A 13,888-nucleotide genomic window follows, 5' to 3' on the forward strand; every position below is an offset into this window, starting at 1 on the left:
CAGAGGTAACATGCTTGTTAAGAGCAAAAATGTTTTAAAATAAATAAAATAAATAGATATATAGAGGTGAGAAATAACAGACCTCAACCCTACTGTCCCTCTGAAAATGTGTGTACACCGAGTCAATCCCTTATCTCTCTCTAAAAGTGCAAAGTTTCAAAAAGCTCAATGAATAGAAGATTGTTGGGGGCAGAATAGATCTGGACAAGGAGAAGAAGTCTGGAGATAAACGTGAGAAGGGAGAGGCAGGCAGTAGAAACAAAAGTGAAACTGTTTGAGCAGCATATTCCAGAAGTCTTGAGGTCTTTCTGAGTGTAGCCTTCATTGATTTGAGATCTACTATACCATTCTCTCACTGGAAGGGAAAACCTATAATGGCAGCAGGCCGTAAGAGACCCAGTTTGGGAATATTTTAATGAAGTTCCTCGACCTGTGGGTAAGACAGACATGTGCGAAATGCAAACAGTGCAACAAAGAAATGCAAGGCCTGGCTGCCCAAATGAAACAACATCATGAGAAGTGCTCCTTCTCAGGAGGAAGCTGCGTTGAAGATGACAAAAGGAACATGTCTGAACATACAGGATCTTCAGGTTGGTAAACCTTTTTATTTCATACTTCTTTCTTAAAGAATTCTTGTCTTCCTTTTGGACTATTCTTGAATTCTCATGTTGGAGGAAAAATATAGTTGTTACTCTATGGTACTATCATTTTAGATGCAGTTGTGACAAAAAACAAACAACTGAAATAGGAAGATCTTCTTTTCACAGTTTCACCTTTAAAGTAGTACTGAGTGTCACTGAATAATACTAAATGAGCAGTATGGTAATAATTAAATAACTGCATTGACTTATTTTATTTAGGAGAATCCATCCTCAACATACAGGATCCTGAAGACTATCCACCTTCACGATCACCCATCATTTTCTATAGTTTCAGAGTTATCTGCCAATGATAGTTTCAGTCACATAGCCACAGAATATCACCTGTAGCAAAAAGAAAAAAGAAAAAATCTATCATCCAGAAACAACCATGGATAAATTTGTGATAAGAACCAGCAGATTACAAAAAGATGTAATTGATGAAAAAATTGTCCGGTTTGTTTATGCAACAAACTCTCCTTTCCATATGATTGAGCGCCCACACTTCATTAACATAGTTCAGTCCTTAAGACCAGGATACAGTCCACCCAACAGAGCAGATGCTGCACGCAAATTGCTGAAAAAAGTATATGAAAGAGAAATTGAGCAGTGTACAAAAGGTCTAAGAGTGAAATTGTTAACCTGAGTCTTGATGGGTGGAGCAATGTCCACAATGATCCTGTTGTATGTGCTTGTGTGACAAAAGAAGAAGGGAATGTCTTCCTTACAGAAATAATTGATACATCAGGAAATACACACACAGCAGAATACTTACAAGAATTAGCAGTAAAAGCTATAACCAACTGTGAAAAAAAAATTCAAATGTCTAGTACGCAGCTTGGTCACAGACAATGCTGCAAATGTATCCAAGATGAGAAGAAATGTAGATGAGTCCCAAGCTCATAACATACGGTTGCAGTGCTCATTTGATGCATCTTCTAGCCAAAGACTTCAGTGTTACAGAAATAAAGGCTAATGTCGAAACTGCAAAATACTTCCGTAACAACTACTTTGCAGCAGCTGCTCTGAAAAAGGTGGGAGGAACCAAGCTAACTGTCCCACAAGACATACAATGGAACTCAGTAGTGGACTGTTATGAGCACTATATCAAGAACTGGCCTAATCTGATGACAGTTTGTGAACAAAATCGTGAAAAAATAGATGGCACTGTCACAGCCAGAGTTCTCAACATTGGGCTTAAGAGAAATGTTGAACACATGCTGAGTAGCCTGAAGCCTATTTCTGTAGCCTTGAATAAAATGAGGGGAAAATCGCTGTTTTATTGCTGATGCTGTTGAAATTTGGAAGGAACCGAGTGAGATCTTAAAAAGAGAAATATGCAATGTCAGAGTTAAATTACAAGCATTAAAAAAAAAGGAAGGGGACAAATAGTATCTCCAACTCATTTTCTTGCAAATATTCTCAATACTCAGTACCAGGGTCAAACCTTAACTGCTGAAGAAGAGGAGTAGGCTACGACATGGACTTCCAGCAATCTTCCCTCCATAATGCCATCTATAATAAACTTCAGAGCTAAGGGTGGACCATTCAAGAAATATGTTTGCTGATGATGTTTTAAAGAAAGTCACACCAATGAACGGTGGAAGTCATTTAAGCACTTGGATTCAGAGACTGTGGAATTGATAATCTCACTTTTAACAGCAGTAGCTTCTTCTGCTGGTGTAGAAAGAATATTTTCTTCCTTTGGACTAATTCATTCCAAATTGAGAAATTGTTTGGGAACTGAAAAAGCAGGAAAGCTTGTTTTTCTTTTCCAGATTATGAACAGACAGTAAAATGAAGGTGAAAATGACTGAGTTAGCTGCAGAAGCCAACCAATATTTGAAATTTCTCATGTTTACCTGGCTGACATAGTTGATTTAATTTTGTTGTTGTTGTTTTTTTAAATATTTCATTTAACTACTTTAGTTAAAAACAATTTTAACAAAAACAAACCTGATTTTAAAAAACTTGAATGTTTAACTAAATTAAAAAATTCATATGCTTGTTTTGTTAAAATATTATATGTTTGTTGTTGAAGAAAAAAAATCCAGAATACATAATGTTGTCGTTTTAATTAAATAAAACAATGTAAATGTCTGTCTGGTAATGTTCTCCTCTTAATACAGCATGGCAAGAAAATCCTCCAAATATTAATGATTAACCTGTTGAATTGGAAATATTTATGAAGTCATTGGGAGATGAACTATCTGCTTCAATTACCTTTGGTAAATGAAATAACCAAACAATCATTCATTTTCTGATATAGCTGTAAAACTAAACCAGAAAAGTTTCCAAAATAAATCACTTAAAAAATATATAGTGTGTAAATAAAAATGAAACCTACATCTATCTCTGAGTTGTGAAGAATATGTATTAACGTTATAACAACCAACAAGAATGCATCTTTATGTAGAAATCCATGACTAAATCGAGTCTTCCCTGACTAGCGATTTAAATAATTAATTAAATCAATTTGATTTAAATCAAACCCACCCTGTACCATAATACAAATAATGAGAACAACAAAATGTTCTGGGACCACCCTGAGATTGTAGATGCTCAGAGGGTCAAAGATTTTAAGAAGTTATGGGAATTTTATTCATGAATCAAAACTGAGCCTTGATATACACTACAAACTTATGTCAGTATAATTAGGTCACTACACTGAGCAACATAGTAATACTGATCTAACTCCTGATGTAGACAGTGCTATGTTGACAGGAAGGCTTCTCCTATCGACATAGCTACTGTCTCTCGGGGAGGTGGAGAACCTACACTGAGAGAAGAAACTCCCGATGGTGTAGGCAGAGTCTTCACTAAGCACTTCAGTGACTATGCTGCTCCGGCGCTATAAGTGTAAACAAGCCCTAAGTATCCTGTACTGATAGTACCTACAGAAATAATTTGAAAAAGTGTTTGGAAATAGAAAAGTTGACTAGACAATTTTTGTATTGCATTGATATACTTTGCATATATTACATCTCCATCAAGGCGTGAAACTTCTATTTTTCCTAAAAGCTCCTCCTGAACTAGAAATTACCAACCATTGCAGGAGATTAGGCAAATACTGATGTTAGTATGTGACAAGAAGTTGATGGTTACATACAGACATAGAATATGAACACACTAACCTGACCTTAAAAAACAAACACCTATGCTTCCATAACCAAGAATGCCCAACTCCAACATCTTGCCACTCCTGCTTTAAACCAGTCTTCAACATAACAAAATATTAATACAGGATTTGAGTGAAATAAGCATGACAGTCATTCAGCCTTGACTAGAAGTAAGACTGTTACTAATTTTATCCACTAGTTTAGCTCTATAAGCAGGTCAGGTCTGCTTTTATTCCTCCTGTGTCCTAAAACGAAAGCTTACGCTCAAATAAATTGGTTAATCTCTAAGGTGCCACAAGTACTGCTTTTCTTTTTGCGAATACAGACTAACACGGCTGCTGCTCTGAAACCTGTTACGTGCTCAAAAAAATCCTTGCAAATTAAACACGTTTCTAAGAAACCAATAAATATGTATTTCCAAATACTGGCCAAAAATAAACTGGCCAAGTTATCTTTCATAAAATACCATGTACCATCTTATACTACTAGTCAAGATTATTTGTATAAATAAGCACTTTCTACACAATTCACACGTAAACTATCTTGGCTATTCCAAGTGTCAACCACTTCCTCCACTTTTAGATGCAATAGTCAGATTAAAAAAAAAAAAACTATTAGCCATATAAAAGTTACACTAACTCACTGCATCTCTCAGACAACCACTTTTGCATATTTCTTGCAAAGAAGAGTCAGGAGTAAGCACAGTCTTCCATCTATTTACTTGTAGGGCATAAGATTCAGGAAGACTTCAAAGATAGGGCACCGTATTTCCACATCTGTTTTACTGACAGCTCAGACACAACCTAATTAAGAAGCACCTTTAGTGAAAACTACAGCTTTATTATGCTTCTTTTGGAAAAACTTACTAGGAAGGATTTGAATTGCCTCTTATGACAATTATAACTGATACCAACAAGAGGGAACATGGTCTAATTTTGCTTCCCTTTCCTCACAGATTGGGCATTAATTCTGTAGACAATATAACACAAGATAAGTATATATGTATGATAAGTGTATCAGGAATGTATTGCCTTGCAGGTTGAAGACATGACTGAAAAGGACGGTAAAGTAGACAGTGGGCTATGATGTATTAAACCTCCCAGGACAAGCAGTTTTCTATTATGTATCATAGAATCATAGAATATCAGGGTTGGAAGGGACCTCAGGAGGTCATCTAATCCAACCCCCTGCTCAAATCAGGACCAATCCCCAACTAAATCATCCCAGCCAGGGCTTTCTCAAGCCTGACCTTAAAAACCTCAAAGGAAGGAGATTCCATCACCTCCCTAGGTAACACATTCCAATGTTTCACCACCCTCCTAGTGGAAAAAGGTTTTCCTGATATCCAACCTAAACCTCCCCCACTACAACTTGAGACCATTACTCCTTGTTCTGTCATCTGCCACCACAGAGAACAGTCTAGATCCATCCTCTTTGGAACCCCCTTTCACGGAGTTGAAAGCAGCTATCAAATCCCCCCTCATTCTTCTCTTCTGCAGACTAAACAATCCCCATTACCCCAGCCTCTCCTCATAAGTCATGTGTTCCAGTCCCCTAATCATTTTTGTTGCCCTCCGCTGGACGCGTTCCAATTTGTCCACATCCTTCATGTAGTGTGGGGCCCGAAACTGGACACAGTACTCCAGATGAGGCCTCACCAATGTCGAATAGAGGGGAACAATCACGTCCCTCGATCTGCTGGCAATGCCCCTACTTATACAGACCAAAATGTTGTTAGCCTTCTTGGCAACAAGGGCATACTGTTGACTCATATCCAGCTTCTCGTCCACTGTAACCCCTAGGTCCTTTTCTACAGAACTGCTGCCTAGCCATTCAGTCCCTAGTCTGTAGCGGTGCATGGGATTCTTCTGTCCTAAGTGCAGAACTCTACACTTGTCCTTGTTGAAGCTCATCAGATTTCTCTTGGCCCAATCCTCTAATTGTCTAGGTCCCTCTGTATCCTACCCCTACCCTCCAGCATATCTACTACTCCTCCCAGTGTAGTGTCAATTTCCTTTGTTTTTTTTCATAGCTTTTCCCCGGAGGGGCATGAAAGGGCTTGAGGTACCCCACAGGAAGGAATTCCCAAGTGCTCCTTTATGGGTTCTCAAAAGGTGGAGGGGGGGGGTGTTTGCACTTGGGTGGTGGCAGCACCTACTCATCCAAGGCCAGAAAGAAGCTGTGACCTTGGGAGTTTAATACCAGCCTGGACTGGCCAGTATAATTTTTTAAATTCCTTGCAGGCCCCCAACTTCTGCGCTCAAAGTGCCTGAGTGGGGAATAAGCCTTGACAGGGACTATTGCTTTAGAACACTCAGGATTCACTACTCCCCTCTTGGCTACTGTCACTTGATCATAGGTTTGGCTTAGTGTCTGATTATCTCTCTCTTCTCTTATGAAATCCTCCTCTCTGGTTAGGAGCTTTACGTTCAATGGATATGGGTTGTCATTCCTTGGGGAAAGTGTAGGACTCCTCTTCTGGTGAGAGCTTCCTGCCTCAGGGCCCTCTGTTTCACGCTGTCCTACCCTATCTGACCGGTGCCTTATCTACCCCAAACTCAGGGCATTGTTAGGTAAATTCACATGGGAAGCAAGTGTAAGGGGGAAAAGAGTTCAATAGAGTTGGCAGTTTAATAGAGACATTATTAAGGGCACAAGAGCAAGCTACCCCACTGCATAGGAAAGATAGGAAGCATGGCAAGAGACCACCCTGGTTTAACCAGAAGATCTTCAATTATCTGAATCTCAGAAAGACCCTAAAAAGTGGAAACTACGTCAAATTACAATGGATGAATATAAACAAATGACACAGGTATGTAGGGACAAAATTAGAAAGGTAAAGGTACAAAACAAGATTAAACTAGCTAGACACATAAAGGGTAACAAGAAAACATTCTACAAATACAGTAGAACCGAGAGGAAGATCAATGGGGGGTGGGGGGGGAAACAGTAACAGAAAATGTGGTAATGGCAGAAGTGTTAAATGACTTTTTATTTTCAGTTTTCACCAAAAAGATTAGTAATGAATGGACATCTAACATGCCAGTGAAAATGAGGTAACATCAGAGTCTAAAATAGGGAAAGAGCAAGGTAAAAATTACTTAGACAAGTTAGAGGTCTTCAAGTCACCAGGGCCTGATGAAATTCAGCCTAGAATACTTCCTAGAATACAGCCTAGAATGTACTTCCAATACATATTTTATCAAAGACAACCTTAACATCCTTATCATGGATTTCTTTCTGCCACCAGCCCTTACCACCCAGCGTTATCATAGGGCTTGATTTTCACAAGTGCTAAACCTCACAACTCCATCAGTAGTCAATAGACATATGGGTACTCAGGACCTCTGAAAAATGTTCATAAATTATATATGCAAAATGCACTCAAAAGCTAGCATTCCTGTTGTTCAACAAATGTTTGTCTTTTTCCTTGCTGTTAAAAAGATCCTGAAAATACTGGATAGTGTGTTGAGTTTTGTATCATAAGCAAGTAATTTATGTAATAAGATCCAATCACAGAACACGATTCATGTCCTACACGTTCAGTGAACTGTTCCAAGTAAATCATTTCTTAAAGCAGTGTAGCCTGAATCCGTACCGTTACGGGCAAAGCCCCAAACCCGACTGTGTGTAGAATAGGATCAGGAAGCGACTGACCTCTGCCTAGGCTGACCCCATACAGACACCAACTTTTCTCTTGTTCTGATCTCACAATACTCCCCTCTCGAGAGCTATATAAACCTTCACTTCCGAGTTACCGGATTTACTAGCGCCAGCCAGTAACGGAAACGGACTGGGAGCCTTTATTCCGGAGTCAAATAAGTCACTCCACCCCAACAGCGCGCGCAACCTACAAGTTCCAAATCAGTCGCCAATATGCCCAACAGGCAGAGACCCCCTGAGGACACACAAACGGGCCACACTTTGCGAGGCCGGACATGCGTGCGCTCCCCCGCCCCCAATAAGCGTGGCCACGGCGACCCCCCCAGCTCACAGATTTCTACCACCCGCCCTCTTGGCGCGCTCGCCCCTACTTTCCCCCGGGAGGCCCGTGCCCAGCGCACCCGCGTGCCCCTGCCCTCCGGCCCCATCGACTCTTCTGTACCGCACGCTCTGCGTCTCCCCGCCACCTCCAGCGCACACCCAGCCAGCCGGACTCACCGACCCCGCCACCCACCCCCTTTGTAGCGATCCGCCAGCGGCGAGCGCGTGGGGAGGTTTCCTTGGTTTCCCAACCGCCCCTTAACACGCGACTCCTGGTGCGCGCTCACCCATTGGTTGCTACCACGGTTCAAAATGGCCGCGCCCAACAAGCGGCCTCTGCAGATAGCCACTCGCGCGCCGTTACTCGGCAAGGCGGCCAGCCGCTCCTGGGCTGAACTTCCCAATCCAAGGGCAGGATCAAAACGTCCCGCGCGCCAGCTTCCGGCTCCGCTTCCGTCCGCAGGCGGGATTTCATCGAGTCCGCGCTCACCCCCGCTAAGCTACGCCCCCCCTCCCTGCCTCCCCGCGCATGTACTGTTCTCAGTACCCACGCACTGAATTCTCCCCCTTCCCCATCCGCCCTTGTCACCCAGCTACACCTCAGCCCCTGGGCCCCAGCCAACGGTCCGAGGCCTACCAGGGAGATACGCCGCCCATTGCCAGACACTGTGCACTTCCCGCCCCCGCCGCCTTAGACACCCCGATGCCACCTTCCTGCAAGGCCCACCTTCACAGCAGACCCAGCACCTAGTGCAGGTAAGGGCGGTATCCACAGCAGAAACCTTTGCTTCTTGGCTCCTTTTCCCGTTTACATGAGGTTGGAGGTGCCCACCATTCTTGGCCACTCCTTGGGGTCCAGGGCATGGGTTTGTAGGTGTTGGTATCCCAGTCCTTTTCTCTTCAAAGGTCTCCTCATCATAGCCTTGGTCTTCCACGCTGTTTCTTGGTGTCTTCTATCTCTTATGCTTTCTTTCCTGGTCACTATCCCATTCTTATCACGTGTCCAGCCCACCTCAACCATATGCTTTCAGTGGGCGTCCCAAGTCCATCTTCCCCCTAATTTTTTCCATGGACACTCAATCTACCTTCCGCTTGCCTACCATTCCCCTCAGTGTGTTATTTTCTACTACTTGTATCTTCTTTTTCTCTGCCATCTCCCTGAGACCCCACTATTTCCAAACCATAGAGCAGGCTGGGACAGACACACACAGCATACAGTTTTCCTTTGTTTGTTACTTACTTGCCAGTTCCACAGTACTCCTGCCCCCTTTTTCACTGTTGCCCATGTACATTGGGTTCTTCTTTTAATTTCTTCAAATCTCTGTCTGATGGTACTAAGTGTATTTCCCATGTACACAAATGCTTTCCTCTGCTTGAACTTGTCTCCTGAAACTTCAATCAACAGCTCTTTTTCTACCTTCCTATGTGCATAACTTCAGATTTCTTTGTGTTTACCTTCAAATCACAGTCTTCAAACATACACCCACTCTGATACCATATTTGCCAGTTCCTGTTAACCAAAAGGGGCCAGATCATCAACATACATTAGTTTTCTTTGCATCTCCATAGGCTTGGTTATCCTACTTAACTCCATAACTAATATGAAGGTAAGTGGAGTCAGCATGCTCTTGTCTCAATCCTGCTACCACATCAAAATTCTGTGAAATTACATGTACTGTTACTATGCTTAATTCAACACCTCTATCTCCACTTCTTGAAGTCCCCTACCCATTGATCTCAATACTCCAAATACCAGCTGCCACAAAACTAAGTCATTTGCTTTCTTCACAATCAATATATGCTATGTAAGTTATGCCTTCCATTTATAATTCTTTCAGACTTCTGTCTTATTGCAAACACTGTGTCTATAGTATTCCTTCCCTTCCTAAAGCCGTGTTGCTCCTCTCTTTTATTTTCCTCCACCTTGCCCCTCAGTCTTCCCTCCAGAACTCTCTCAAGGACTTTTGGAGATGCACTTAACAGGGTGATGCTCCAATCATTTGCATCACCCTTATCCTTCCAAAGAGGCACAATCAGTCACGTTCTCCAGTCATCATTCTTGCTTGATCCCGCAAACACACAGCAATCTATGAAACCACTTTACTTCAGTATCTCCAACTGCGTTGATCATATCAACTGTTATTTCATCTTCACCAGCTGCTTTGGCATTCTTCATCTTATTTAGTGCTTCTTCTATCTCCCTCACAGATATCAATACATTTTCAGGGTTCCTCATAATTGCTTACAATTCTTGCACTCACAATCCTCTCTTCTCATTTAACAACCTTTGAAAATATTTTTTCCATACTTTTACCACCTCTTTAGGGTTAGTCACCATACAGTTCCCATCCTTCACACAAGATCTCTTCATATTTTATGTCAGTGTTCCTCTTTTTTGTCAACCCAAAAACCAATTTCCTGTAACTGTCTTCCTCCAGCTTTCTGTATAAATTCTCTTCACTCTCCATTCTACATGTTACAGGATCTACTGGAGTCAATTCAATAAGAGTTTATGGACATGACAAGTAATGGCTCAAGCAGATTGAAACAGGAGGGAAAGCGTTTGTTGCACCAGCCAAGGAGAAGGGGCAGTTGTTGAGGAGCTGCTGCTTATCCAAGCCAAGGAGAGGTGGAGAGAGCGTTCCCACACCCCATGACTGTAACGCCTGATAAAACTGTACAAGTGTTGCCAAAGTGAAAAAGTCATTTTTTTATTCCAGATAGTCGAGGAGTATAAGAAATAAAGGTCACAAGTAAAGTGTCTCATGCTTCTCTTTGATACACTTTAATTGTGCAGTCACACACATCCAATTTGAGGGCAGGCACATCTTAGGAGATATGCACACACCTCGCCATAGGAAAACCCTTACTACAGATATAGCCCTATGAAGACAGGTATTTTTCTTTAAGTCTGTAGCAGGTAGCTACGGAGGAGGGGTTGCGTGAAGGCTCTAGACAGAAACTGCAATGAAGAAGGAACAAAATATTTCTTGTACAGTATTAGAAGAAAATACCTTTCTGTGACTTTGTACCGTTATCACATAACTTCATACACACTGTATACATGTGCATTAATCCCTGTTTAGTGAGAAATCTTGAAAATATATAAGCCTTGCACTAAGGTTAGATTTTTGCAATTAACTCATGGATAGAGAAGCCTGCCTCTTGTGAAAACAATTACTATACATTTATGACTGAGTTAAATAAGATGTGTGCAGTGCTTTTTATAGATTCCATCAACCTATGATGTAGTGCATTGAGCAAGCTTGTGAGATCTGATGAGAGAGCTTAGTGTCCCTTGGAAGACAGTGTCATTGATAGAAGAGCTCTGTACTGGAATGGAAAACAGTGTTTGAGTCAATGCTTTACTATTTCAATGGGAATTCAAAAAGGCTGCATCCTGTCATCACTGCTCTTCAGCATTCATTGGTTGATGGATAAGCTTCAGGAGGCAACTGTTGGTCTCATGGAGCTGAATGCCATTTTGCTTTGCAACCTGAGTATATCGGTGACTTTGTCTTGTTGTTTCAGTTTGGTGAACTGCTTTAGCTGATGGCCAGGCAGGTAGGCAAGAAGCAGTGGGCACTGGACTATATTAAACTAGACAAAACTGCATCCCTAGCCATTACTATCTCTATGCTCCAGCTTCAGATTACAACCAGCTCAGTATTAACCTGTCTAGATGGGATATCAAGCAGCTGACAACAGTCATATATTTGAGAAACATCATAGCACTGAAGGATGTTCAAAAGATGTGGGTGCTTGCATAGCAGCCACCACTGATATGTTCTGTGCCCTTCAGCAGTTACTGTGGAGACATTGTAATATCAAGCTGATTATGAAGCTATGGAGGTAGTTATGCTAACTCTGTTGTATGGTAGTGAAACCTGGGAAGGCTGAAGAGTGGCAGATTGACTTTTCAGTTCTCGTCACCTTTGTCAGCTGCTCCATTCTGAGTAACAGGACAGGCTCATTAATGCTCATATTCAAGCCAAACCCAGCAACCACCTCCATCAGTACTGGTTCAATTTTGGCAGCTTTCTTGGTATTGACGTATTAGAATGGAAGACTAACAAATTACATAGCATGTTTACTAAGGAATGCCACTACCTGGCTGGCCACTACATGGTCTCCGAAGCTTTGGTGACAAGATCACCAATGATGGACATAGACTGAACATCAGTGGTTCTCAAACTGTGGGTCAGGACCCCAAAGTGGATCATGACCCCATTTTAATGGGGTCGCCAGGGCCAGTATTAGCCTTGCTGGGACTCGGGGTTGAAGCCCAAGCTCCACCCCCACCCAGGGCAGCGGGGCTCAGGCTGCTGCCTCCTCTCCCCTCACTCGGGGCAGTGAGGCTCAAACTGCAGCCCCTTCTGTTTCCACCCATGGCTCAGGCTCCATCCCTGGGATCATGTAGTAGCTTTTTTGTCAGAAGGGGATCACGGTGCAATGAAGTTTGAGAACCCCTGAGTTTAAGGACATAGCCAGAAATTTTTATTCAGGTGGTGCCTGATGTAAGCAGGCCACATCCCTTTGGTATTTGTCTTGATGATGATGTAATAAGTGCAATTGCTTATTTTACAAGTTATGTTTGTTGCATTGCCTAGGGATCCAAGGATCAAACTCTAAAGCCAGATATCATCTAAAGTTAAATGAGCTAAAGCCCCTAGAACATTTGTAGAATACTTTGTTTCCACACAGATTTAATAATATTGGACATCAAAATCTTCATCTTTCATCAGAAGATGATCTATGAATACAAGTGCAATCTCAGGCTCCACCCCTCTTCCCACTCTGCCTCGTCCAGTCCAGTTCCACCCCCATCCCCACTCCTCCTCCTCCCCATGCAGTGCCTCCTGCATGCTGTGTAACAGCTGATTGCGGCAGGCAGGAGGCACTGATAGGGGGCAGGAGGAGTTGAACAGCGGGGCCGTCAGTGGGTGAGAGGTACTGGGGGGGGATGGAGAGGAGCTGGCTGCCAGGGTGTGCTAAGTATCCACTAATTTTTTTCCCGTTGGTGCTCCAGCCCTGAGTTGGCACCTATGTTCCAGAGACATTAATTAGATCTGTACCATTTTTTAAGCAATAGTGCTTGGCCAAATAACTTTTAACCAAAAAGAACCATTATACATCTTCACTCATATGCTACATGCTTTTTATAAAAAAAAATATTTTTCATTGTGTCCCTAATCACTTTTGTATTTCTTTAAATTCCCCCTCTGTTCTGCATTAGTTTCCTTTCTTTGATATTCTCTTAACTGTATCAGAAGTCCCAAGAGGGTGGCTATTTGTATATAAGATCATTCTGACAGGACATTTCCTATAATATCCTCGAGACTTTATTTTATGTTAAATTTATGTATTATTGTGGACTGAGATTATATATAATCTTACTGGGGCGAGATGTGAGGCTTGGGAGTTTAAATAAGACTACATTGAAAGTGTTTCAGACAGGTATAGACTTTTGGCACAATAAGTATTAAGTGGAATTCCTGAGGAGTCCCTAGGGGAGAGGTAAATACAAATTCCTCAACTCCAGTTATGCCAAAATCTGGCCTTTTGAAGATATGCCTGAGGAGAGAGTTATTGATTGCTGATTACCTATTGTAGAAGGCAAACATCCAAAGCTTGAAAGAAACATAGAATACTAGGGTTGGAAGGGACCTCAGGAGGTCATCTAGTCCAACCCCCTGCTCAATCCCTAATTTTTGCCCCAGATCCCTAAATGGCCCCCTCAAGGATTGAACTCACAACCCTGGGTTTAGCAGGCCAATGCTCAAACCACTGAGCGATGCCTGCCCCAAACAGCCAGTCTGCCCAGTCGAGGGGTTTTCTTCTGGATCTAAGCAGGATGAACTGGTAGCCAGGGGGAAAAACTAGTTATAGGTTTTGAAGGACTAAATCCAACAACAGCTCTAGGTTGAAATTGGGGGTGACCTCTAGTAAGCTTTCTAGCGTGCACAGGGATTCTTCTGTTGTTTAATATGTTTTCTCTATAATGCTTAGAAGAAGCTCTGTGGTAACTAATAAATGTGGCCAATACACTGGTCAGAGCCTTCTGAGAAAAAGCAATGTGCAGCCACTGAGCTTTTTAGGCCATCTGGCTTTCTGGGGATATCATAATGTAATTCCAGGTTGCTGTGT

At 42.2% G+C, this 13,888-nt stretch overlaps 1 protein-coding gene and 1 long non-coding RNA gene across 2 annotated transcripts in view; one reads left to right on the forward strand and one right to left on the reverse strand.

The window, feature by feature from the left end:
* The window catches only part of CEP78 (centrosomal protein 78), a 53,009-nt gene extending 45,040 nt beyond the window's left edge, over positions 1-7,969 (reverse strand). Inside the window, exon 1 of the mRNA XM_077817547.1 lies at positions 7,935-7,969. The gene's annotated coding sequence lies outside the window, so the exon portion shown is untranslated. The remainder of the gene's footprint in view (positions 1-7,934) is intronic.
* Positions 7,970-8,185: 216 nt separating this feature from the next.
* LOC144265187 (uncharacterized) lies at positions 8,186-10,502 on the forward strand. Its single transcript, XR_013346199.1, has 2 exons — positions 8,186-8,497; positions 10,224-10,502. It is a non-coding gene; the product is annotated as an uncharacterized LOC144265187 (long non-coding RNA).
* The last annotated feature ends 3,386 nt before the right edge of the window (positions 10,503-13,888 follow it).

This window comes from Eretmochelys imbricata, chromosome 5, assembly GCF_965152235.1.
Source record: "Eretmochelys imbricata isolate rEreImb1 chromosome 5, rEreImb1.hap1, whole genome shotgun sequence".
NCBI classification, from domain to species: domain Eukaryota; kingdom Metazoa; phylum Chordata; order Testudines; family Cheloniidae; genus Eretmochelys; species Eretmochelys imbricata.